This window comes from Somniosus microcephalus, chromosome 15 (genome assembly GCF_052327205.1).
Source record: "Somniosus microcephalus isolate GS21.2 chromosome 15, FLI_Smic_1.0, whole genome shotgun sequence".
Lineage (NCBI taxonomy): Eukaryota > Metazoa > Chordata > Chondrichthyes > Squaliformes > Somniosidae > Somniosus > Somniosus microcephalus.
Window position 1 is genome coordinate 124,123,129 of NC_141001.1, and position 24,009 is coordinate 124,147,137.

At 54.3% G+C, this 24,009-nt stretch overlaps 1 protein-coding gene across 8 annotated transcripts in view; it reads left to right on the forward strand.

The window, feature by feature from the left end:
* LOC147107210 (ras association domain-containing protein 8-like) overlaps positions 1-24,009 on the forward strand; it is a 102,275-nt gene that overhangs the window by 34,397 nt on the left and 43,869 nt on the right. Inside the window, exons 1-2 of one of the 8 annotated variants that reach the window (XM_086008407.1) lie at positions 6,668-6,842; positions 7,035-7,354. The exons of 3 other annotated variants lie outside the window; for them this stretch is intronic. The gene's annotated coding sequence lies outside the window, so the exon portion shown is untranslated. Of the gene's footprint in view, positions 1-6,666; positions 6,843-6,888; positions 7,355-7,873; positions 8,075-24,009 lie in introns of those variants that run through there. 4 more of the 8 variants (XM_086008411.1, XM_086008417.1, XM_086008406.1 and 1 more) reach the window with 4 other exon arrangements.

Below are 24,009 nucleotides of genomic sequence, written 5' to 3' on the forward strand. Positions count from 1 at the left end.
CTGGGAGGTTATTTGTGTCCTCCTTTGTGACGACAGAACCAAAGTATGTATTTAATTTGTCTGCCATTTCTTTGTTCCCCATTATAAATTTCCCTGATTCTGACTGCAAGGGACCTACGCTTGACTTCACCAATCTTTTTCTCTTCACATATCTATAGAAGCTTTTACAGTCAGTTTTTATGTTCCCTGCAAGCTTACTCTCATACTGTATTTTCCCCCTCTTAATTAATCCCTTTGTCCTCCTTTGCTGAATCCTAAACTGCTCCCAATCCTCAGGTGTACTGCTTTTTCTGGCCAATTTATATGTCCTCTCCTTGGATGTTATGCTATCCCTAATTTCCCTTGTTAGCCACGGTTGAGTCACCTTTTTTGTTTTATTTTTATGCCAAACATATGAAGTGCTTTGGGACATGGTGAGGTCATGAAAGATGAGTTCTTGCTTTTAACTCCTCACCAACCTTTGACCAATGCCACGGGATCTTTACCGTCTACCTGAACAGATGGTGGCCTTGGGTTAACGTCTTGTTTGAAAGACAGTAACTGGAGTATCTGCGGGGATTCAACCCATATCTTCCCGTCTGCAATTAATATACATTAGGGTATATAGGAGTAGATTTTCAGCTTAATGGCCTGGTATAAACCTAGCTATGAGGATAGAATGCCGGATATAGAAACTGCCCTAATTGTATTTCCAGAAAAATTAAATTTGTTGACCCACTTTACACCCAGGAGACACACTGGAAATCTACCCGATGATCTATCACAAGATGACAATTAAAACCAGACAAGCAGAAAACACACACTGTCTAAGAGATGGAGAACGATTTGAAAATCATTAGACACTCAAAGCACGATGGGTGATGCAGACTGAATTTGGGAGGGGCGGGGATGGGGGGAGTAGCCAATCGTTAGCCACGCTTACACCCCACCCAATTCTCTTTTCCATTGACTTCAAGTCACCCATTTCGTCTTACTGCCCAAAGTCCACTTTCATCCCTGGGGAATCCTGCAAACCATTAAGACCGCTGAAATTCAGAATAAAACAAAGAATTGACGGGTAAAGTGATTCCAGAAAGATCAATTTGTTCTCCAATCACGGTCTCCAATCCCTCTCTCCAATCCCTCTCTCCAATCCCTCTCTCCAATCCCTCTCTCCATTCCCGGTCTCCAATCCCTCTCTCAATTCCCGGTTTCCATTCCCGGTCTCCAATCGTTGAAGCAGCCCTGTTCCACTTTAATAATGCATCGCTGTATCGCTGGTTTAAATATCTAGGGGTGAAATTCGGTATCGCCCCATTTGGGGTGCAATTATCGGCTGTGCGCAAAGTTTAGCGCCTGGCGCTAATTATCGCCTCCGACTGCAAACTTGACTTCTATCGCCCCTGGAGGTGATTGGAGCGCTAAATCAGGTGCTACACACCTCTCTTAAGGCGCTAACGCCGAGGAGTGAGGCGCTACCTCAGAGCGCTGGCGAAGCTCATGTGATGTCAGTCAGCAATGGAACACAGACACACTGGCGCCGGCCTGTTCTTAAAGGGGAGGGTCGGTCTTGCACTCCATCCACACCCTGCTCATTGCAGCCTTGAATCTCGGCCTGGAGAGACCTGTACATCAAATCTGCTGGAAAGAACAATGGAGAGACCCAGGGAAAGAGCTCAGAGTGCAGCCCCCACAGTCTTTTCTAAATAGATACAAGGAAGGTCAAATCAAAATGAACCTGCAAAGTGCTGCTCAGTACCCAAAACTCCTTCACACAGCGTTGAATCTCTCCAGAAGTCTCTCTCTCTCTCAGAATGCGTGGTGCAAAACTGTCGCCAACAAAAAAAGGCAGGAAGTGGTCGCCTTTAAATAGCGCTCCCCCAGTCCCTTCCTGACTGCAAAACGTTCCCCTCTACCTGTCGTTGCTAGCGGCAGGCGGAAAGGCAGGGGGCGCCACTCAATATCCGGCCCTACCGGGGCGTTGCACGCTCGACTGACGTCACGATCTGCGGGTGCAGGAGATCATGGTGGTAGTGTTTAGCTGCACCACAAAATGTCTGGTCAATTTCACGAGCAGTGCAGATATCGCCGCGCTTGGGCGCTAGTTGCTTTGCGCCCCATTAGTGCCCTCTTAGGGCACTAACAGGAGGCACAAAGCAACCGAATTTTTCCTCCTAGTATTGTTTTGTCATGTTTGTTGAACCGTGACACCCTGCCGTGTGTGAGATTCTCCTCCTGCCGCCTGTCCCAAGACAGCCAGTTTGCCTCCAGCGATGGTTTCTCCTCCGACCTTTGCCCGATCCATCTTTGATTGCCCCCCACCCCATCCCGTGCTCCTCTTCCTCATCTAACTGCAGCCCCTCAGTGACATTGTCCGTAGGCGGGGGGGGGGGGGGGGGGGGGGGTGGGTGTCATGCTCCCTGCGTTGCCCAGCTCTGCCTCACCACCACTCCCCGTGACCTCCTCTGTCTGTCTGACAGTAAGTTGTGGATAAGCCAGAGCTTCTTCCAATTAACCACCGTCACCATGTAAACCCGCTCCCCTCGTCAGCAAGCCCAACCCTTCCCTGGCAGATCGGTCAGGCTGTGCGCAATCACACATCCTGTTCAACCCTAGTCCTAAGCTTCCAGCCCATCCCCACCAGAACTCTTATCCACGTCTCCATCACCTCGAGCCTTGATTTCTCCAACATCATCCTTGATAACCTCCCAACCCCATCCTTCCATAAACTCCAACCTGCCCAAAACTCTGCTGCCCATATCCTTTCCCACACAAACTCGTACAAGCCCATCGTTCTTCCATCATCATTGACCTACACTGACTCCCTGTCCCTCACCAGTGTACCAAACTTAAAGCCCACATCCTCATGGCCAAAGCCTTCCATGGCCTTGCCCGCCCAATCTCTGCACCCTCATCCACACACACGCACACACACAGGTGTACTTTCCAGCAGGGCTTAGTCAGCAGCAGCAATCCTGGCTGATTTTCCTTCACTAACCCCAGGGCACGGAGTCTGACTGTAATACACCATTGTCTACCCTAGCTGAGATCAAGCCAAAGAACATCAACTTGCCTGTATACAGACCTCCTGTTATCAGAACCTGGGATTATTCTGGTTTGTATAGCTCAGACTGGGTGATATATAGGAACAGGAGCAGGCCATTTAACACCTCGAATTGTCACCCTGCTTGTCCGACATTCAGTTCTGGATGAGCAGAAATTTCCTCCAACTAAATATTGGGAAGACTGAAACCATTGTCTTTGGTCCCTGCCACAAACTCCGTTCCCTGCCCATCGACTCCATCCCTGTCCCTGGCAACTGTCTGAGGCTGAACCAGACTGTTCGCAACCTTGGTGTCACATTTGACCCCGAGATGAGCATCCGACCATGTTTCTGCGCCATCACCAAAACCGCCTATTTCCACCTCCGGAACAACTCCCGTCTCTGCCCCTGCCTCAGCTCATCTGCTGCTGAAACCCTCATCCATGCATTTGTCACCTCTAGACTGGACTATTCCAACGCACTCCTGGCCGGCCTCTCATCTTCCACCCTCCATAAACTTGAGGTCATCCAAAGCTCTGCTGCCCGTGTCCTAACTCGCACCAAGTCCCGTTCACCCATCACCCCCTGTGCTCGCTGACCTCCAGTTAAGCAACGCCTTGATTTTAAAATTTTCATCCTTGTTTTCAAATCCCTCCATGGCCTCGCCCCTCCCTCTCTCTGTAACCTCCTCCAGCCCTACATCCCCCCCAAGATCTCTGCGCTCCTCCAATTCTGGCCTCTTGCAGATCCCCGATTTCCATCGCTCCACCATTGGCGGCCGTGCCTTCAGATGCCTGGGCCCTAAGCTCTGGAATTCCCTCCCTAAATCTCCCCGCCTCTCTTTCCTCCTTTAAAATGCTCCTTAAAACCTACCTGTTTGACCAAGCTTATGGTCATTTGCCCTAATTCTTCTTCTTAGGCAGTCCCTCGGAACCGAGGATGACTTGCTTCCATATTAAAAATGAGCTGGCAGGTGACTGATGAGTCCAATGTGGGACCTACAGTCTCTGTCACAGGTGGGGCAGACGGTGCTTGAAGGGGCGGGTGGGTGGGGTGCTTGGGTTGACGGGTGCTTGGGTTGACGTGCGCTCCTTGCGCTGCCTGTGCTTGGCTTCCGCTTGCTCCTGGCGAAGAGACTTGAGGTGTTCGGCGCCTTCTCGGATGCTTCTCTTCCACTTTGTGCGGTCTTGGGCCAGGGATTCCCAGGTGTCAGTGGGGATGTTACACTTTTTCAAGGAGGCTTTGAGGGTGTCCTTGAAGTGTTTCCTCTGCCCACCTGGGGCTCTCTTGCTGTGTCGGAGCTCCGAGTAGAGCGCTTGTTTTGGGAGTCTCGTATCGGGCATGCGGACAATGTGACCCGTCCATCGGAGCTGATCGAGCGTGGTCAAAGCTTCGATGCTGGGGATGTTGGCCTGAGCAAGAACACTGACGTTGGTGCGTCTATCCTGCCAATGGATTTGCAGGATCTAATATCCCTGGCTCGGTGTCAGATTATGGCTGATCTGTTCCTTAACTCCATTTTCCCCCAATGCTCCATATCTCTCGATACCCTTACCCAACAAAAATCTATCGCCCTTCGTTTTGAAAGCTCCAATTAACCCCCAGCATCCACAGCCTTTTGGGGGGGAGAGTTCCAGATTTCCACTACCCTTTGTGTGAAGACGTGCTTCCTGATTTCACTTCTAAATGGTTTTGGTTTAGTTCTAATTTTAAGATTATGCTGTATTCTCACAGCAGAGGAAATCGTTTCTCTGTATCGACTCTATTGAATTCTTTAATCATTTTGAGCACATTTACCCACTCAGCTCGCCAGGGAGTTGTGAATGAGATTCAGCACAAGTGTTCGCTTCAGATCATCATTTCAGAGTCTCTCACAGCCAGCCAGCATTCCTGAGTGATGTGTTCCCCTGCACTGAATACCTTGGCTATCTGCTTTCACTGCCACAGGTTCCTGGCCCCAGATCGACACAATGATTCGACGGCCCAATGCAATTCTCAGCTTCTCCCTCCTCTCAGTGAGGGGGACACCGACAAAAAGAGGAATTATACCGGAGCGGTGGGAACAGAGTGTGGCACTTCCCCCGTCCCACCCCTCTCCCCCACACGCTTCCCCCGTCCCACCCCTCTCCCCCACACGCTTCCCCCACACCCTTCCCCCGTCCCACCCCTCTCCCCCACACCCTTCCCCCGTCCCACCCCTCTCCCCCCACACCCTTCCCCGGTCCTACCCCTCTCCCCCACACCCTTCCCGCGTCCCACCCCCTCCCCCACACGCTTCCCCCATCCCACCCCTCTCCCCCACACCCTTCCCCCGTCCCACCCCTCTCCCCCACACGCTTCCCCCGTCCCACCCCTCTCCCCCACACCCTTCCCCCGTCCCACCCCTCTCTGCACCCTTCCCCTGTCCTACCCTTCTCCCCCACACCCTTCCCCGTCCCACCCTTCTCCCCCACACCCTTCCCCCGTCCCACCCCTCTCCCCCACACCCTTCCCCCGTCCCACCCCTCTCCCCCACACCCTTCCCCCGTCCCACCCCTCTCCCCCACACCCTTCCCCCGTCCCACCCCTCTCCCCCACACCCTTCCCCCGTCCCACCCCTCTCCCCCACACCCTTCCCCCGTCCCACCCCTCTCCCCCACACCCCTTCCCCCGTCCCACCCCTCTCTGCACCTTCCCCCGTCCCACCCCTCTCCCCCGCACCCTTCCCCCGTCCCACCCCTCTCCCCCGCACCCTTCCCCCGTCCTACCCCTCTCCCCCGCACCCTTCCCCGTCCTACCCCTCTCCCCCACACCCTTCCCCCGTCCCACCCCTCTCCCCCCCACCCCTCTCCCCCACACCCTTCCCCCGTCCCACCCCTCTCCCCCCCACCCCTCTCCCCCACACCCTTCCCCATTCCACCCCTCTCCCCCACACCCTTCCCCTGTCCCACCCCTCTCCCCGACACCCTTCCCCATCCCCCACACCCCTTTCCCCATACCCTTCACCTACAGCCCCCTTCCCCCTCTCCCCTTTCTCCCACCCACACTCTGCCTCCCCCTCACCGACCCCACCCCTTCCCCCACAGCCCCTTTCCCTCTCCCCTCCCCCACTCTCCCCCTTCCCCTTCCCCATATTCCCCCTTCCCCATATTCCCCTTCCCCATACTCCCCCCTTCCCCATATTCCCCCTACTCCCCCCCTACCCCATACTCCCCCTTCCCCATATTCCCCTCTTCCCCATACTCCCCCCTTCCCCCTCCCCATATTCCCCCTCCCCATATTCCCCCCCCTCCCCTTCCCCATATTCCCCCTTATTCCCCCCTTCCCCTTAATCCCTGGTCCCCATATTCCCCTTCCCCATATTCCCCTTCCCCCTCCCCATATTCCCCCTACTCCCTATTTCCCCCCTATCCCATATTCCCCCCTTCCCCCTACTCCCTCTTCCCCATATTCCCCCCTTCCCCCTACTCCCTCTTCCCCCCAGAGGCAGTTAATGGTTTGATGTACGTAGGAGGGAGCAGGGAGTGGAGGGATTGGGGGGGGAGGAGGGAGTGGAGGGATTGGGGGGGAGGAGGGAGTGGAGGGATTGGGATGGGGGGAGGTTCTTGCAGTGGGCGGAGGCTCGAGTGCAGCATAAACAGCGGATAGAGCGGTCGGGCCGAATGGCCTGTTCCTGTGCTGCAGATTCTGTGCAATAAGCTGCGGCTCTCCACAAGAAAGCCCATGGGGGGGGGCAGTGAGTGCGTGTCATTGGCTCATGGGTTGAGTGAGGCTCCGAAAGCTGATGCTCCTGTTCTGATCTGGTTTGTTCCCGGTTCTCACTAAACACAGCAACATTCAGGTGAGCGGTGACTTCATCAGGAAGCCGAGCTTCGCTCCTCCTGCTCGCCGCACCGGGTGACGTCTCTCGGACAGTCACTTACTGTGTATTTTTATATAAAGAGCAGATTTTGTTTGTATTATTTAGCAGAGTTCGGGGGGAGGGGGCTTTCTCCAATCTCATTATTATTATTATTTTCTCTCCCAAAACAAGTTGGAGAAGTGGCAGGAAGTGTAATTTAAATGCCGGGGCTCCGCCCACACCTGTCTGGTTGGTGCTGGAGGTGGGAGAGGCTGTTGGACTGAACATTGAGAACATTGCATTGAGTTTACTCAGACTGTCGGTGTCGAGAGCAGCCCTGGAGTGTCAGCAGCCTGTCCCCCCCCTCTCTGGATTACAATTAGCAGCAACACTGACCAATTCTTGCTGAGGATCCCCGCCAGCCCCTTTGAACCAGGACACCAGCCTAGGTGAGGGGAGGGGAGGTGAGAGGAGGATCTGAGCTTGAACCCCAACTGCTGGGTGAATCCACCGTGAGTTTTAACTTTCACAAACATTTTTCCACAACTGGTCTTAATTTGATGTGTTAAAAGGAAGGTGCGGGGGGGAGGGGTGGGAGGTTTATTGGGCACAAGCAATGTTCAGGTTGGATTTCATTGAGCAAGTTAGCAGCCCCCCCCCCCCGGGGGCCTCAACTTACTTTGAAAAGAATTCTACCAGGAAACTGTGGGCTTGTGTAAAAGTTGGAGCATTTTGTTTCCCGGAATGTCCCTTTCTCCCCACAATGTTGAGAGGGTTTCCGAGTGAGGTTGAAGCTGGGGGCCTCGCTCTCCGCTCCTGTTGCAGCTTCTTTTGTGCTGAGCTTTGTTGGCGGTGGATCTGATTCCAGAGCCCCTGAGAGGCAACAAGCGGGACTTGTCCTCCTTAAAGTCACACTCCCCGGCCTGGGCCCTCTTCAGCTGCACTCGGGGTCTGTGTCGGTGAATTATTGCTTCAAGGACAGACTGAAACAGCTTCTTTAAAATAGGACAGAATCCCGAAGCACTTCACCCAACATTCTCCCATACACTAGACACCAACACACCGCGCTGCTCTTCGCTTCTGTCCCAGAACTTGCCGGAGTCTCGCAGCTAAACAACCTCCTCACTCACAGACAGAAAGCTGACCGGGCCTGAAGGAGACACGTTCCGGGAGCTCACCAAAGCTCAGCTCTAAGAGCTAGGCTTCAGGAAGCTTCTGAACAAGCGAGACAGGTAACAAGACAAGGGGCGAGTCAAGATCGCTGCTGACAACACGCCTGTCTCCCCCCCCGGGGTCAAGCCTGTCTTCCGCCCCCCCCCCCCCGGGACACAGGTTCACTCTCGTTCGTTATTCCTTGTGTCCGTCTAATTATCAACACACCTGCTTCTGCAGAATGCAAATAGGTTCAGTTTTCTTATAAGTCCCACTCCAGAGATTTGAGCACATAATCTAGGCCAATACTCCCAGTGCAGTACTGAGGGAGTGCCGCACTGTCGGAGGGGCAGTACTGAGGGAGTGCCGCACTGTCGGAGGGGCAGTACTGAGGGAGCGCCGCACTGTCGGAGGGGCAGTGCTGAGGGAGCGCCGCACTGTCGGAGGGGCAGTGCTGAGGGAGCGCCGCACTGTCGGAGGGGCAGTGCTGAGGGAGCGCCGCACTGTCGGAGGGGCAGTGCTGAGGGAGCGCCGCACTGTCGGAGGGGCAGTGCTGAGGGAGCGCCGCACTGTCGGAGGGGCAGTGCTGAGGGAGCGCCGCACTGTCGGAGGGGCAGTGCTGAGGGAGCGCCGCACTGTCGGAGGGGCAGTGCTGAGGGAGCAGTGCACTGGCGGAGGGGCAGTACTGAGGGAGCGCCGCACTGGCGGAGGGGCAGTACTGGGGGAGCGCCGCACTGGCGGAGGGGCAGTACTGAGGGAGCGCCGCACTGGCGGAGGGGCAGTACTGAGGGAGCGCCGCACTGGCGGAGGGGCAGTACTGAGGGAGCGCCGCACTGTCGGAGGGGCAGTACTGAGGGAGCGCCGCACTGTCGGAGGGGGGCGGTACTGAGGGAGCGCCGCACTGGCGGAGGGGCAGTACTGAGGGAGCGCCGCACTGGCGGAGGGGCAGTACTGAGGGAGCGCCGCACTGGCGGAGGGGCAGTACTGAGGGAGCGCCGCACTGTCGGAGGGGCAGTACTGAGGGAGCGCCGCACTGGCGGAGGGGCAGTACTGAGGGAGCGCTGCACTGTCGGAGGGGGGCGGTACTGAGGGAGCGCTGCACTGTCGGAGGGGCAGTACTGAGGGAGCGCTGCACTGTCGGAGGGGCAGTACTGAGGGAGCGCCGCACTGGCGGAGGTGCTGTCTTTCGGATGAGGCATTAAACTGTCTGTTCTCTCGGTGGTAGTCGGAGAAGATCCCATGGCTCTATTTCGAAGAAGAGCAGGAGAATTCTTCCCGCTGTCTTGGACAATATTTATCTCTCAACCAACATGACTATAAACAGATTTATCTGGTCATTTATCACATTGCTATTTGTAAAATCTTGCTATGCACCAATTGGCTGCTGTGTTTCCTACATTGCAACAGTGACTACGCTTCAAAAATGCTTCATTGGCTATTTTTGCCCAGAAGGGTCTGGATTGAGAGACTCCAAACTCGATTAACGAAGGTGGATTCGATTGACTGCTAACGTTCCCTCTAAACTGCGATCGGGAGGTCCTGCACAGGCCGCTCACCAGCAGGAACACTGGAAACGATACCTAAAATAAATATTAGATGGCACCTTGGTGCCCGCCTGTTGAACCGTGGTGTCCGGATACCGGGGGAGGGTAGTTGGCTGGAGGGAGTTTGTGTTTGCTGCGGTGTGATGGAGTGGAGTTTGCATTAATGTTCCTGATGCACAAGTGGGCTGACTAACGTGTCAACTGATGTCAACTTGGCTCCTTTGTGTATGGTTGCAGCAACCCCGGGGAGTTTAGTCTCCCCTGGTGATGTCAGCTTAACTATAAATGGAATAAAAAACAGAAAGCAAACATGGGATGTTACCGTGAATCGTGATGTGTTTACAGTCCCTCTAGGTAAATCAAGGTGTGTCCCTATTCTTATCTATCCGGTCGTAGCCAGAGAATCACCTGCAACGGCTTCTCTTCCCGCTCCCGCATCGTTACCTCTGGGGTCCCCCAAGGATCTATCCTTGGCCCCTCCTATTTCTCATCCACATGTTGCCCCTTGGTGACATCATCCGAAAACACAGCGTCAGTTTCCACATGTACGCTGACGACACCCAGCTCTACCTCCCCACCACTTCTCTCGACCCCTCCACGGTCTCTAAGTTGTCAGACTGCTTGTCCGACATCCAGTACTGGATGAGCAGAAATTTCCAACTAAATATTGGGAAGACTTCGGTCCCCGCCACAACTCCGTTCCCTAGCCACCGACTCCATCCCTCTCCCTGGCAACTGTCTGAGGCTGAATCACACTGTTCGCAACCTCGGTGTCATATTTGACCCTGAAATGAGCTTCCGACCACATATCCGCGGCATAACAAAGACCCCCTATTTCCACCTCCGTAACATCGCCCGTCTCCGCCCCTGCCTCAGCTCATCCGCTGCTGAAACCCTCATCCATTACCTCCAGACTTGACTATTCCAACGCACTCCTGACTGGCCGGGCTCCCTCCCACCTTCCACCCTCCACAAACGAGCTCCTCCGAAACTCCGCTGCTTGTATCCCAACTCGCACCGAGTCCCGCTTTAATTATCCCTGTCCTTTCTGGCATTGGCTCCCAGTCCCTCTGTGCCTCAAATTTAAAATTCTCATCCTTATGTTTAGACCCATCCACGGCCTCGCCCTCTCCCTATCTCTGTAACCTCCTCCCGCCCTACAACTCTTCCCCCTCCCTGCCGCCCCTCCAAACTCTCTGTTCCTCCGACTCTGGCCTATTGCGCATCATGTACTCCTGTCACCTCACCATTGGCGGCCGTGCCTTCAGCTGCCGAGGCCCTGAGCTCTGGAATTCCCTCCCTAAACCTCTCCGCCTCTCTCTCTCTCCTCCTTTAAGACGCTCCTTTGACCAAGCTTTTGGTCACCTGTCCTAATAACTCTTGTGTGGTTCAGTGAGCGTTCAAGGCTCCTGCGAAGCTCCTCGGGGCGTTTCTCTACATTAAAGGCGATCTATAAACACCGCTCCTTGTTTTGTTGCTCACACAGAGCAGGTCGGTGCCAGGTTTGGTCTCTGGTCCGGGGGAGCTGCTTGATCTCAGTTGAGACAGCAGGACAGGTGCTACGACTGGCTCCAGTGGCTCTGGGCTCGGGAGGGGTGATTCCTCGGCCACTGTTCTTACTTCTGATCAGTAAACTCAGTGAATCCTGTTGGAAGGTGCACGTGTGGGGTCATCGGCTGAGGAGAGCATCAGGTTCAGCGGTGGTGCCTCCCCCCTTCCCACCCCCCCCCCCCCCCACAGCCGAATAGCTTGCCGAGACTGGCTGTCTAGGCTGACAGATGATCAATACAGAACCAAAACAGATTCTCTGCTCATTTGTCACATTGCTGTTTGTGGGAGCTTGCTGTGCATAAATTGGCTGCTGCGTTTCCTACATTACAACAGTGACTACACTTCAAAAGCTGTCCTGAGGTGGTGAACACAGGAGCAGGAGGAGGCCATTCAGCCCCTCGAGTCTGTTCCACCATTCAGTTAAATCATGGCTGATCTGTAACTTAACTCCATCTACCCGCCTTTGCTCCGTATCCCTCGATACCCTCACCCAACAAAAATCTGTCGCTCTCAGTCTTGAAAGCTCCAATTGACCCCCCGGCAGCCACAGCTTTTTTGGGGGGGGGGGGGCGGAGGAGGAGAGTTCCAGATTTCCACCACCCTGTGTGTGAAGAAGTGCTTCCTGACATCACCCCTGAACGGCCTGGCTCTAATTTTAAGGTTCTGCCCCCTTGTCCTGGACTCCCCCCACCAGAGGAAAGAGTTTCTCTCTACCGACCCGATCAACTCCTTTAATCATCTTAAACACCTCGATTAGATCACCCTTAATCTTCTAGGCACTATGTAAATGCAACAACAACAGCATCAACAGCTTGTATTTGTGTAGTGACACGTCCCAGGGTGCTTCACTGGAGCGATTATCAAACAGAATTTGACACCGAGCCACAGGAGGAGATATTAGGGCGGTAGGTTTTCCGGAGTGTCTCAAAGGAGGGAGGAGAGGGTGAGCGGGACTCGGTGCGAGTTAGCACAGGGGCAGCAGAGTTTGGGTGGGCTGATGTTTCTGTCGGGTAGAACGTGGGAGTCTTTCATTCTTTGACTTTCCAGTACCACCAGTTTGTTTTTTCATTCCTTCTCGGGATGTGGGCGTCGCTGGCAAGGCCGGCATTTATTGCCCATCCCTAGTTGCCCTTGAGAAGGTGGTGGTGAGCCGCCGCCTTGAACCGCTGCAGTCCGTGTGGTGAAGGTTCTCCCACAGTGCTGTTGGGGAGTTCCAGCAACAATGAGGATTTTGATTCAACTGAGTGTCTCGCTGGGCCACTTCAGAGGGGCAGTTAAAAGTCAACCACGGTGGTGTGGGACTGGAGTCACATGTAGGCCCAGACTGGGTAAGGACGGCAGGTGTCCTTCCCTAAAGGGACATTAGTGAACCAGTTGGGTTTGTCCGAGAACTCGACAACCTCGTGGTCACTTTCACTGAGAACATCTTTTTATTTCCAGATTTTAAAAAACTGAATTCAGATTCTCAACCTGCCCTGGTGGGATTTAAACTCGCGTTCTCTGGACTATTAGTCCGGTGACAGAATCACTCCACTGTCGTATCCCTAAACTGGTTGCTGTAGAGGAGGCCTGTTTGATGGCAGTAAGTGGCGGTGGTTTAACCCGCCTTGATGTGGTCACCTCACATCCACCTCCGGCAGTTACACTCGATGACATTACTGACCCTCAGTCCTTTGCATCACTCGAATGGAATGTTCAGCATTAACCCTTTTGTTGCCGCGGTGGTCTGTGCAGTTTGCACCAGGAATCTGCGAGACGGTGACCATCTGCAGGATCGGGATAACCGCTCGGGCCCAATCCACCGCCTCGGGCCGAAACCATCCCAGGACATACTATGGGGTCGGAATTGGCCCCCTCTTTACGCCCGTTTTACACAGGAACAGGAGGAGGCCATTCAGCCCCTCGAGCCTGTTACACAGGAACATGAGGAGGCCATTCAGCCCCTCTCGAGCCTGTTACACAGGAACAGGAGGAGGCCATTCAGCCCCTCGAGCCTGTTGCACAGGAACAGGAGGAGGCCATTCAGCCCCTCGAGCCTGTTGCACAGGAACAGGAGGAGGCCATTCAGCCCCTCGAGCCTGTTACACAGGAACAGGAGGAGGCCATTCAGCCCCCCTCGAGCCTGTTACACAGGAACAGGAGGAGACCATTCAGCCCCCCTCGAGCCTGTTACACAGGAACAGGAGGAGGCCATTCAGCCCCTCGAGCCTGTTACACAGGAACAGGAGGAGGGCATTTCCACCTCCGTAATATTGCCCCTGCCTCAGCTCATCTGCTGCTGAAACCCTCCTCCATGCCTTTGTTACCTCTGGACTCGACTATTCCAACACACTCCTGGCCGGCCTCCCACATTCCACCCTCTGTAAACTTGAGGTCATCCAAAACTCGGCTGCCCCGTGTCATAACTCACACCCAGTCCCATTCACCCATCACCCCCTGTGCTCACTGCCCCGTGTCCTAACTCACACCCAGTCCCGTTCACCCATCACCCCCTGTGCTCACTGCCCCGTGTCCTAACTCACACCCAGTCCCGTTCACCCATCACCTCCTGTGCTCACTGCCCCGTGTCCTAACTCACACCCAGTCCCGTTCACCCATCACCCCCTGTGCTCACTGCCCCGTGTCCTAACTCACACCCAGTCCCGTTCACCCATCACCCCCTGTGCTCACTGCCCCGTGTCCTAACTCGCACCCAGTCCCGTTCACCCATCACCCCCTGTGCTCACTGCCCCGTGTCCTAACTCACACCAAGTCCCTTTCACCCATCACCCCCTGTGCTCACTGCCCCGTGTCCTAACTCACACCCAGTCCCGTTCACCCATCACCCCCTGTGCTCACTGCCCCGTGTCCTAACTCACACCCAGTCCCGTTCACCCATCACCCCCTGTGCTCACTGCCCCGTGTCCTAACTCACACCCAGTCCCGTTCACCCATCACCCCGTGCTCACTGCCCCGTGTCCTAACTCACACCCGGTCCCGTTCACCCATCACCCCCTGTGCTCACTGCCCCGTGTCCTAACTCACACCCAGTCCCGTTCACCCATCACCCCCTGTGCTCACTGCCCCGTGTCCTAACTCACACCCAGTCCCGTTCACCCATCACACCCTGTGCTCACTGCCCCGTGTCCTAACTCACACCCAGTCCCGTTCACCCATCACCCCCTGTGCTCACTGCCCCGTGTCCAAACTCACACCCAGTCCTGTTCACCCATCACCCCCTGTGCTCACTGCCCCGTGTCCTAACTCACACCCAGTCCCGTTCATCCATCACCCCCTGTGCTCACTGCCCCGTGTCCTAACTCACACCCAGTCCCGTTCACCCACCACCCCCTGTGCTCACTGCCCCGTGTCCTAACTCACACCCAGTCCCGTTCACCCACCACCCCCTGTGCTCACTGCCCCGTGTCCTAACTCACACCCAGTCCCGTTCACCCATCACCCCCTGTGCTCACTGCCCCGTGTCCTAACTCACACCCAGTCCCGTTCACCCATCACCCCCTGTGCTCACTGCCCCGTGTCCTAACTCACACCCAGTCCCGTTCACCCATCACCCCCTGTGCTCACTGCCCCGTGTCCTAACTCACACCCAGTCCCGTTCACCCATCACCCCCTGTGCTCACTGCCCCGTGTCCTAACTCACACCCAGTCCCGTTCACCCATCACCCCCTGTGCTCACTGCCCCGTGTCCTAACTCACACCCAGTCCCGTTCACCCACCACCCCCTGTGCTCACTGACCTACATTGGCTCCCGGTCCGGCAATGCCTCAATTTTTTAAAAATCCCCCTCCACGCTTCAAAAGTACTGAATCGGCTGTGAAGCGCTTTGGGATGTCCTGAGGCCGTGAAAGGTGCTGTTTAAATGCAAGTTATTTAAATCTTTAGTTCCAGTGAGGCTGGGAATGGCTCTGAAAGCTGGGCGTGTTTGTTGATGTGCCGTTCGAGGCTCTTGCGCAGATTTTCGGTCGTGCAATGGGACCAAAATGTTCTGCGTGTTCCCTTACCTCTAATCTCCCTGTGGTCTTCTCCTCCCACGTTACAGGTAAGGGAATCTTCTCCTTGTGTACGTCAGTGGTTAGAAGCTTGTTTGTGTGTGTGTGTGGTAGTTAAAGGCTCCTTTGTTATCCTGCCAGCTTTGTGGGTATCGACACGGTGTCTGTAACAAGTCTTCTCTTGTTGGCACTCACACAAACCTAAGGACAGGGTGAGAATAGACCCTCGAGGACCAATCGTGCTCACCCGATTCGAGGCTTCAAACCAATGTTCCCTGTAAATTTTTTTGAGGGGTGCGCGGCCAATTCAAATGTTCGCGCATGCGTGGTTATTCCAGTTGAAAAGCCGGCGAGTGGCCTGCGCGGGAGCTTCAGATCATCGCCCAGCGGAGCGGCTCTGCAGCTTAACGGGATCATTGGTTCAAACCCCTCCTCGATTACTTGTGTAACTCCTGCCCAGATTCCCAAAGGTTATTGAACAAGTTCTACGAGGAAATGGTTACCCATAGGGTAGATAGAGAGAAACTATTTCCGCTGGTTGGGGAGTCTCGGACTAGGGGGCAGAGTCTAAAAATTAGAGCCAGACCTTTCAGGAGTGAAATTAGGAAACACTTCTACACACAAAGGGTGGTAGAAGTTTGGAACTCTCTTCCGCAAATGGCAATTGATGCTCGGTCAATTGTTAATTTTAAATCTGAAATTGATAGATTTTTGTTAACCAAAGGTATTAATGGATATGGGCCAAAGGTGGGTAGATGGAGTTAGGTCGCAGATCAGCCATGGTCTCATTGAATGGCCGAACAGGCTCGAGGGGCTGAATGGCCTCCTCCTGTTCCTATGTTGCTATGTTCCCTCATTCGGTGAACTCGGCCACCCTCCCGCCCCCAGCACCCAACTATATACCAATGTCTCCGGTGTCACCAGGGGGGGTGGGGCAGGTCAGAGGACCTCTTCATGGATCTGCTCCTGGCACTGGAGGTGATCATCCACAGATCGGGGGCGGGACGGTGGGGCGGGTGGAGTCACTCTGGCTGTCCGCGGCCTTGTCCGTGCCCGGGTGTCTGCTGGTACGCTTGAGGTCGTCCGTGACTGGTGGGCACCGCAGGGACTGGAGTGTGTGCTGGGCACCGATTATAACATTATTTCAGTTTATAAGTTTTCTGTGGTATTTTATGGTTCAGTGCGTTATTAGCTGTGCGCCTCCAAAAGGGCATTTTGTTTGGGTTTTCTTGTTCAATGACACTAGGGCAACCCATTGCCTCCTTATTGGTTAATTTAGAAAAGGCAGTAACAATGGCCTCCTCCATTTCCACAACTCCCCTTCCTTGCTGCCCCTCCGCTACAAGCCCTTCTCGCTACACAATCTCCCTGAGCCCTGACCTTCACGGTGTTGGGTTTCTTTCTTTCCCAATACCGCCAACCTCCGGAACTCCTCACCTCCCCCAGTCTTCCTCCTGAGGCCATCACCTGCCCATAACTTCCTGATCTACGTTGCCTTTACCCAGCCTTGCTGGTGTCCCGCACTGGGGACCTTGGCCTTCAGGTAACCTGCCTCAGAAACAGGGTCTGGCACAGCCCGCACCCCCCCCAGAAACACAGTCACCTGTACCATGAGCACACTGAGGCTTGCCACTGGTGGGCAGGGTTTTTTTATTCGTTCCTGGGATGTGGGCTTCGCTGGCAAGGCCAGCATTTATTGCCCATCCCTGGGCACCCTTGAGAAGGTGGCGGTGAGCCGCCGCCTTGAACCGCTGCAGTCCGTGTGGTGAAGGTGCTCCCACAGTGCTGTTAGGGAGGGAGTTCCAGGATTGTGACCCAGCGACGATGAAGGTTTGGCGCTGGTGGGCACGGGGTGATTACCTTTACTTACGGTCAACTATATTTTCTTCAGGATAACGAAATGGAGGAGGCCCAGCTCTTTTGAATTTGGGTAAACTGGTTCCGGGAACCTGATCAGACTTGTGTCGGATGTTGTTGTCTGTACGTACCTCACTGGCACTGGACTGCTGCCTGTTTCATGCTGGCATTTGGCCTCCCGTTCTATGGCTTACTGGCCCAGTAACATAACCACTACACTACCCTGCCCTCGCACAGCAGGGAGTGATGAGTGCAAATTTGGTTAAAAGCGGCCAGGGCGGTCTCCAGGGTTACTTCAGTGACCGGCTGTGAATTTGCTCCTGGGGGAAGGAGGAGGGAAACTAACCGGGATTCTAGGAGAGCACCTTGTCCCTGACCGCAATCCGGCGACTGCCGCAGGAGAGTGCGGTGTAATGTCGGGCAAGGAGAGGAGCTTCCACTGCCTCCCGCCTCCTGCCACCAGGAGAATTACCCACCTCATGCCTTCGACTGATGATTCACAGCTTGTATTTATATAGCGCCTTTAATGTAGTAAAACATCCCAAGGTGCTTCACAGGAGCGATTATCAAACAAAAATTGACACCGAGCCACATGAGACATTAGGACAGGTGACCAAAAGTTTGGTGAAAGAGGTGGGTTTTAAGGAGCGAATTAAAGGAAGAGAGAGAGGCGGAGAGGTTTAGGGAGGGAATTCCAGAGTTTAGGGTCCAGGCAGCTGAAGGCACGTGACAGAATGTTCTGTCTGTGGCCGATATCAAAATAATTATTGGTGCACAATTAAAGCTCGTGATGTCCTCTGGAAACTTGATTAAAGTTTGACAGAAGGGGTGGAGTCTGCAGACAGCCGAGTGTTGTCAAGGTCGGTGGTGACTCATGCTGAGGTAGAACAGCAGGTTGTTAAGAGCAGCAACGTAGAATCTGTAAATCATCCCACGTGCTGGTGGAAGTGGAGATGACGCATCCTAGAATTAGTCAATGTGTGACTGGGTAAAGATTAACTGCACTGTGTGCTCCGAGATTCAGGCTGGCTTCATACTGCAGTCAACGAGTGAGCTGCCCCTCTCTCCCCAACATCAGTAGAGCATTGGGCCTCCCGATAAACTGCCCGCACTGTGGGGAGGGCGGAGAGTGGGGGGGAGCGAGGGAGCACCCCACACAGGCGCTGGCCGGCCGCGAGAGGGCGGGGGGCACAGGGGGAGGGGTCCGGGAGTGGGGGAGGGAGTTAGTGGGGGGGGGGGGAGTCAGCGGGAGGTCGGGGGGGGAGTCAGCGGGGGGAGGGGTCCGGGAGTGGGGGAGGGAGTCGGCGGGGGGAGGGGTCCGGGAGTGGGGAAGGGAGTCGGCGGGGGGGGGGGATCAGGGAGTGGGGGAGGGAGTCGGCGGGGGTGGGGATCAGGGAGTGGGGGAGGGTCCTGGAGTGGGGGAGGGAGTCGGCGGGGGGGGTCCGGGAGTGGCGGGGAGCCGGAAAGCAGTTGCCGCAGTGGCTCACAGTTTTAAGGTGGGGTCAGGAGGAGATCTACTTCGGAAAAATGTGGTGTTCTGTTGGCGGTCTCCAGCGGTCCCTTTAAGGATTCCCCCGATTAGGCCGTTGGGAGATCGGGTAACCCTGAACGCAGTGAGCCCAAAACCTGCTCCACTCGGGACCAACCAATTCCAGGGTTGGGTCCTGAAAGGGGTTAGGCCCCTTGTTAGTGTGTTGCAGGGGCCGATCGCCAGTGATGCCTCCACACTGCCCAAACCAACGGGGCATCAGCCGTGTTTCCCACACTATTTGGGCACAGGGGATTGGCTCCCTAAATGAACCTCTTTGCGCCCATTTTCCGCCTTGAAAACGGGCGCAGCACAACCCAGCGGTTTCGCCCCCCCCCCCCACTCGAAGTGTCGCTCCGTGATTCTCGTTCCGTTGATGAGCCATAGCTGAAGCTCGCTCCGCTGACGGGTGCTGCCCGAGCCGGTGTCAGGCAGCGATCAGTGAGGTTACCTGAGCTGCTGTGTGCGCTGAGAGGCCGTAAGGATTTTGTTTCAAGCTGTCATTCTCTGATGCAGAAACACTGTCAGCTGATGTCGCCCAGTGTTAAACACCTGTTGCCTCAGCCCGACCTCATCGCCACTCACCCTTTGTTCAACGTCACTCCTCTGCGATGACAATGGGATCTTCTACTTGCGTGTTCTCATATCAAGGAGGTGCTCGTTTTGAACACTTCTCCCCACTCTCGGTCGGAGGAGTGGTAGGGACTGTTACAATTTCCTCAGTACCCTGGGATAGGGAGGGATATAATGGCCTGGTTCCTTTCTCCTGATCGCTATCAAACAAACCTTACTTGGGGAGACTTGGCTGTCGAGATCACTGCGCTCCTCTAATTCCGGCCTCTTGTCCATCCCCTGATTTTAATCGCTCCACCATTGGCGGCCGTGCCTTCAGCCACCTGGGCCCGAAGCTCTGGAATTCCCTCCCTAAACCCCTCCACCCCTCGCTCCTCCTTTTTTAAGACGCTCCTCAAAACCCACCTCTTTGACCAAGCTTTTGGTCACCTGCCCTAATATCTCCTGATGTGGCTCGGTGTAAATTACCAGATAATCTGATCTTTGGTGATGTTGACTGAGGATAAATATTGGCCAGAGAACCAGGGATAACTGCCCTGCTCCTCTTCGAAATAGTGCCATGGGATCTTTTATATCCACCTGAGAGGGCAGACAGGGCCTCAGTTTAATGCCTCATCTGAAAGACAGCACCTCGGTACTGACCCTTCGACAGTGCAGCACTCCGACAGTGCGGCGCTCCCTCAGTCCTGCCCCTCCGACAGTGCAGCACTCCTTCAGTACTGCCCCTCCGACAGTGCAGCGCTCCCTCAATACTGCCCCTCCGACAGTGCAGCACTCCCTCAGTACTGCCCCTCCGACAGTGCAGCGCTCCCTCAGTACTGCCCCTCCGACGGTGCGGCGCTCCCTCAGTACTGCCCCTCCGACAGTGCGGCGCTCCCTCAGTACTGCCCCTCCGACAGTGCGGCGCTCCCTCAGTACTGCCCCTCCGACAGTGCAGTGCTCCCTCAGTACTGCCCCTCCGACAGTGCGGCGCTCTCTCAGCATTGCCCCTGCGACAGTGCAGTGCTCCCTCAGTACTGCCCCTCCGACAGTGCGGCGCTCCCTCAGCATTGCCCCGCGACAGTGCAGCGCTCCCTCAGTACTGCCCCTCCGACAGTGCAGCGCTCCCTCAGTACTGGCCCTCCGACAGTGCAGCGCTCCCTCAGTACTGCCCCTCCGACAGTGCAGCGCTCCCTCAGTACTGCCCCTCCGACAGTGCGGCGCTCCCTCAGTACTGCCCCTCCGACAGTGCAGCGCTCCCTCAGTACTGCAGTGAGAGTGTGAGCCTGGATCTTGTGCTCAAGTCTCTGGAGTGGGACCTGAACCCACAACATTTTGACTCTGAGGTGAGAGTGCTGCCCACTGAGCCACGGCTGATACCGTGCGACCTTTCACTAACAACTTCCGATTGTAACCGAGATCGATGAGCTGCCTCCAGAAATGTCCCCCAGTGTGGGAACAAGCTCTCCCTCCTTGAACTTAATTCAATCCTCAAAGTACGAGGAAAAACCCCAGAATATATTTAATAAAAATGGAGTTTGATGTATTGTGCCAGTGTGATGCTGTGATCCTGATATCCAGTACATGGTTCATCACCACGACTCCAACTGAGCACAAGCAATGCCAGCGACGATCCGCTCGTAATATGAGCACCCTGTCCCTTTAACACACCTCCAGGCACTGGTTTCATCGATACTGGGCAGCGGCAGAGCGTGTTATCAGGCTGGCTAGTGTTTGCATGCAGCCCTCTCATAGACTGCTATAAGTGATGAAAGATTATACAGCTCACCCCCTTTACCCAGATTATACAGCTCACCCCCTTTACCTAGATTATACAGCTCACCCCCTTTACCCAGATTATACAGCTCACCCCCTTTACCCAGATTATACAGCTCACTCCCTTTACCCAGATTATACAGCTCGCCCCCTTTACCCAGATTATACAGCTCACTCCCTTTACCCAGATTATACAGCTCACCCCCTTTACCCAGATTATACAGCTCGCCCCCTTTACCCAGATTATACAGCTCGCCCCCTTTACCCAGATTATACAGCTCGCCCCCTTTACCCAGATTATACAGCTCACCCCCTTTACCCAGATTATACAGCTCACTCCCTTTACCCAGATTATACAGCTCACCCCCTTTACCCAGATTATACAGCTCACCCCCTTTACCCAGATTATACAGCTCACTCCCTTTACCCAGATTATACAGCTCACCCGCTTTACCCAGATTATACAGCTCACCCCCTTTACCCAGATTATACAGCTCGCCCCCTTTACCCAGATTATACAGCTCGCCCCCTTTACCCAGATTATACAGCTCGCCCCCTTTACCCAGATTATACAGCTCGCCCCCTTTACCCAGATTATACAGCTCGCCCCCTTTACCCAGATTATACAGCTCGCCCCCTTTACCCAGATTATACAGCTCGCCCCCTTTACCCAGATTATACAGCTCACCCCCTTTACCCAGATTATACAGCTCACCCCCTTTACCCAGATTATACAGCTCACCCCCTTTACCCAGATTATACAGCTCACCCCCTTTACCCAGATTATACAGCTCACTCCCTTTACCCAGATTATACAGCTCGCCCCCTTTACCCAGATTATACAGCTCGCCCCCTTTACCCAGATTATACAGCTCACTCCCTTTACCCAGATTATACAGCTCACTCCCTTTACCCAGATTATACAGCTCACTCCCTTTACCCAGATTATACAGCTCACCCCCTTTACCCAGATTATACAGCTCACCCCCTTTACCCAGATTATACAGCTCACCCCCTTTACCCAGATTATACAGCTCACTCCCTTTACCCAGATTATACAGCTCACCCCCTTTACCCAGATTATACAGCTCACTCCCTTTACCCAGATTATACAGCTCACCCCCTTTACCCAGATTATACAGCTCACCCCCTTTACCCAGATTATACAGCTCACTCCCTTTACCCAGATTATACAGCTCACCCCCTTTACCCAGATTATACAGCTCACTCCCTTTACCCAGATTATACAGCTCACTCCCTTTACCCAGATTATACAGCTCACCCCCTTTACCCAGATTATACAGCTCACCCCCTTTACCCAGATTATACAGCTCACTCCCTTTACCCAGATTATACAGCTCACCCGCTTTACCCAGATTATACAGCTCACCCCCTTTACCCAGATTATACAGCTCACCCCCTTTACCCAGATTATACAGCTCACCCCCTTTACCCAGATTATACAGCTCACCCCCTTTACCCAGATTATACAGCTCGCCCCCTTTACCCAGATTATACAGCTCGCCCCCTTTACCCAGATTATACAGCTCGCCCCCTTTACCCAGATTATACAGCTCGCCCCCTTTACCCAGATTATACAGCTCGCCCCCTTTACCCAGATTATACAGCTCACTCCCTTTACCCAGATTATACAGCTCACCCCCTTTACCCAGATTATACAGCTCGCCCCCTTTACCCAGATTATACAGCTCACCCCCTTTACCCAGATTATACAGCTCACCCCCTTTACCCAGATTATACAGCTCACCCCCTTTACCCAGATTATACAGTTCACCCCCTTTACCCAGATTATACAGCTCACCCCCTTTACCCAGATTATACAGCTCACCCCCTTTACCCAGATTATACAGCTCACTCCCTTTACCCAGATTATACAGTTCACCCCCTTTACCCAGATTATACAGCTCACCCCCTTTACCCAGATTATACAGCTCACCCCCTTTACCCAGATTATACAGTTCACCCCCTTTACCCAGATTATACAGCTCACCCCCTTTACCCAGATTATACAGCTCGCCCCCTTTACCCAGATTATACAGCTCACTCCCTTTACCCAGATTATACAGCTCACCCCCTTTACCCAGATTATACAGCTCGCCCCCTTTACCCAGATTATACAGCTCACCCCCTTTACCCAGATTATACAGCTCGCCCCCTTTACCCAGATTATACAGCTCGCCCCCTTTACCCAGATTATACAGCTCACCCCCTTTACCCAGATTATACAGCTCACCCCCTTTACCCAGATTATACAGTTCACCCCCTTTACCCAGATTATACAGCTCACCCCCTTTACCCAGATTATACAGCTCACTCCCTTTACCCAGATTATACAGCTCACTCCCTTTACCCAGATTATACAGCTCACCCCCTTTACCCAGATTATACAGCTCACCCCCTTTACCCAGATTATACAGCTCACCCCCTTTACCCAGATTATACAGCTCACCCCCTTTACCCAGATTATACAGCTCGCCCCCTTTACCCAGATTATACAGCTCACCCCCTTTACCCAGATTATACAGTTCACCCCCTTTACCCAGATTATACAGCTCACCCCCTTTACCCAGATTATACAGCTCGCCCCCTTTACCCAGATTATACAGCTCGCCCCCTTTACCCAGATTATGCAGCTCGCCCCCTTTACCCAGATTATACAGCTCGCCCCCTTTACCCAGATTATACAGCTCACCCCCTTTACCCAGATTATACAGCTCACCCCCTTTACCCAGATTATACAGCTCACCCCCTTTACCCAGATTATACAGCTCACCCCCTTTACCCAGATTATACACACTGAAGAGACAAACTTCTGATTTCAAATCAGAAGCCTGTTGTAAATCGGTGGGGTCTTTGCTCAGCCCCTTACCTGCTCCGCTCTGTGTAACACCGCTCAATTGCTCAGACAAAATTCTGATGAAAGAACCCAAGGGGGTTCAAATACTTCCCAAAGCACAAGAATACCTCGCATTTCTCCCACGCCTTTCACCACCTCAGGATGTCCCAAAGCGCTTTACAGCCAATGAAGTACTTTTGAAGTGGAGTCACTGTTGGAATGTAGGAAACACGGCAGCCAATTTGCGCACAGCAAGCTCCCACAAACAGCAATGTGATAATGACCCGATCATCTGTTTAGTGATGTTGATTGAGGGATAAATATTGGCCCCAGGACACCGGGGAGAACTCCCCCTGCTCTT